General features: G+C 39.6%; 1 protein-coding gene across 1 annotated transcript in view; it reads left to right on the forward strand.

Moving 5' to 3' along the window:
• Positions 1 to 538: 538 nt before the first annotated feature.
• The window catches only part of LOC144088051 (voltage-dependent T-type calcium channel subunit alpha-1I-like), a 97,989-nt gene continuing 95,808 nt past the window's right edge, over positions 539 to 2,719 (forward strand). Inside the window, exon 1 of the mRNA XM_077618247.1 lies at positions 539 to 733. The gene's annotated coding sequence lies outside the window, so the exon portion shown is untranslated. The remainder of the gene's footprint in view (positions 734 to 2,719) is intronic.

The following is a 2,719-nucleotide window of genomic DNA, read 5'->3' on the forward strand; positions in this document are numbered from 1 at the left end:
AGTCAAATGGGTTTAAATTCTTCACTTGCCTTCGCATTGTCAAGTTGATGGATGTTTGTTGAACTTGCAGGAGCTGCAAAAAAATGTTTTAAAACAACCAAACAGGAAATTCACTTGAGAGAAATGTCGGCCGTGAGACTGGATACAATTTCCACAATTTCTGTCCATCAGGCAGCATGTTTATATAACTTGTTGCAAACATAACACTACCAACTTTGAATTATGGAAGTTAATCAGTTCTTTATACAAGAGGGCTGTCATACTTTAAAAATGACACCAGGTTTCACATACGTGCACATGATCCTGAGTTGTGTGTCCTTTAAATTTCACGTTCAAGGGTTTTGTAAGCCTCTTTTCTAATTCAAGTGTTCACTACCTTGACTGTGACCACAAACCTTTTAGCAGAAAGGTTCATCCTTTGGGAGGAGGTGGGGGTGGTTGGTCAATAACAAATACAAACAAAGGAAACAAAGTGGGGACAAGATAGAAGGTGACACCCAAGAGTAACCTTCCAGAAGAAGTATAGGTTAAAGGCCACATGGTGCCATCATCTGGAAGTGATGAAGTCAGAGCCAGGTGAATTGGATCTAATAATTAAAAAAGTTTTACAGTATAATGAATATTTAGATGCAAATCCATCTCCTGCTAATACATTTGATACTTCCTGAGTGGCTGATATATGCTGTATGGTCAAGCCTGTTGCCTGCACACCTGATAATTATCAACAGAACAAGTAAGTGCCTAAAAACAAACAATCCTTTTACTCATACAATTACTTCAATGTTTTCTCGCTCTATAACCATTTTATCATGCTTTCAGTTCTTTTCTTTTATCTGATGCACACATCAATAAGGAATTATATCCTAAAACCTGACAAAAATGTAATATGTTCCCCCTTTTTGAATGTATAATCTGTAATGTTATCTGTTTGTACCCATTACAAATCCCCTCCATCTTCCAGTTTAAAAACTCCCATATGACACTAATGTGCAAAAGAAAAGTTGAATAATGTAAGTCAGAAAGATATCAATTGTTAATAATAATAGGATTTGGCAGCCTAATTGTCATTAAAATATATAAGTCACCCAACTTTGCCTCTCTATGTAGGACCAGCTAATTGCCTGACCCAAGCATTGTACTCTTCCTAAGTGCCAAGCCAGACAAAACACATAGTCAGCAAACTCTTTTTTTTTCTTCCAGCTGTGCTCCCCTAAACTTCAATTATTCACAACTTATGAATAACGCACATTACCTCAAGCTGGCAAGTGGGGGTATTTTTGCGCATGGTGCTGTAAATTAGTCATTGCTTCACAAAGGGAAAAACATACAATTTTCATGCCTTCACCCTTCTCTTTGCTCACAAAAGTGCCACGTTTGTTGTCAATATACTGCATGTGTCAAGATTGACTAGCGCCAATTTACGGTATATGTTTAAAGCCTGAAGGGGGCACTTAGTAGGAACTGACTTGGCATGTGAAGCCATGTGATCATGTTTAATTTACCTAAAATCCCTGCAACCTCTATTTCACAAACCTTGTTCAGCCAGGGATACGTATTTCTTATGAACAGCATATACATCTTTTTTCTGGTGCCTTTCTTATTAGTCAAATGAATCTTGGTTTTATAGGTTTGAACTTTTTAATTTACCATCATTTTTAACTCTCGTGCTTACTTTATTCATTATTAGACATTTTTTTAAACCATTATAACCCAATTCTTGCTGTAAAATGTCAAGATTTGTCTAAAACTAAGTAAATAAATTAACCTAGCCTGCATTTTTGGGGGGTGAGTGGTGGAGAAAACCATGGTACCCGGAGAAAAGTCACGTATGTACGCAAAATCCACACTGAAGTCCAAATCCTGAGGCTCAGAACTGTGAGGCATATGAGATTAATACAAGGTCACCCTTCCTCTTCATTTTTTTTTTACTTCTAGAACTTTCCGAACCGTAAAAAAACCCTTCCTTTAGATATGTTTTGCTACATCTCTCCATAACTTTCATTGTACATAGCCATTTCATTTAAAATATTTTCCCTGAACTGTCAGCCCCCAGAGCCCTTTCCGACACATATTATACAGGATTTTGAGGATTTTGCTGTGTGCTCATAATCCTTCTCCAAAGTATCTTCTTGTCATGTGTCAAAATATCTGCACCCTCCCTCATCATAACCACGTTGTTTGCACCCGGCAAAGCCACCTCCGGTGCTTCGAGGCGAGCTCGTTCACGCTACACCGGTGCGTCCGTTTGTCCCATTGCATAAACACATTAAACACTCAACCTGAATATTCGTACATGGATTTGCCTGCCTCCAATTATTAAGCTTGGTGGACTGGCCCGGAGGGGGAGTGGTTAGAGCGTTGGCTTCACAGTTTTGGGGTCGAGGGTTCGATCTCAGGTCGGTCCTCACTGCGTGGAGTTTGCATGTTCTCTCGGCTTGTGTAGGTTTTCTCTGGGTACTCTGGTTTCATCCCACATCCCCAAAACATGCATGTAGGCAGGTTGCAGAGTCTAATTTGACCCTAGGTAGGATGGTTGTCCTTCTCGTGCCCTGTGATTGGCTGGCCACTAATTAGGCAGTTGGGATAGGCTCCAGCACCCCCCACGACCATTGTGAGGATAAGTGGTACAGAAAATGAATGAGGAAATAGTCCGGTGAATTTAAATGATTTGATTACTAATTTATCATTAATAGTCTCCCCATCCATTTGAAGTGGGTGG

The sequence above is a fragment of the Stigmatopora argus genome, chromosome 14, assembly GCF_051989625.1.
Source record: "Stigmatopora argus isolate UIUO_Sarg chromosome 14, RoL_Sarg_1.0, whole genome shotgun sequence".
In the NCBI taxonomy this organism is placed as follows: Eukaryota; Metazoa; Chordata; class Actinopteri; order Syngnathiformes; family Syngnathidae; genus Stigmatopora; species Stigmatopora argus.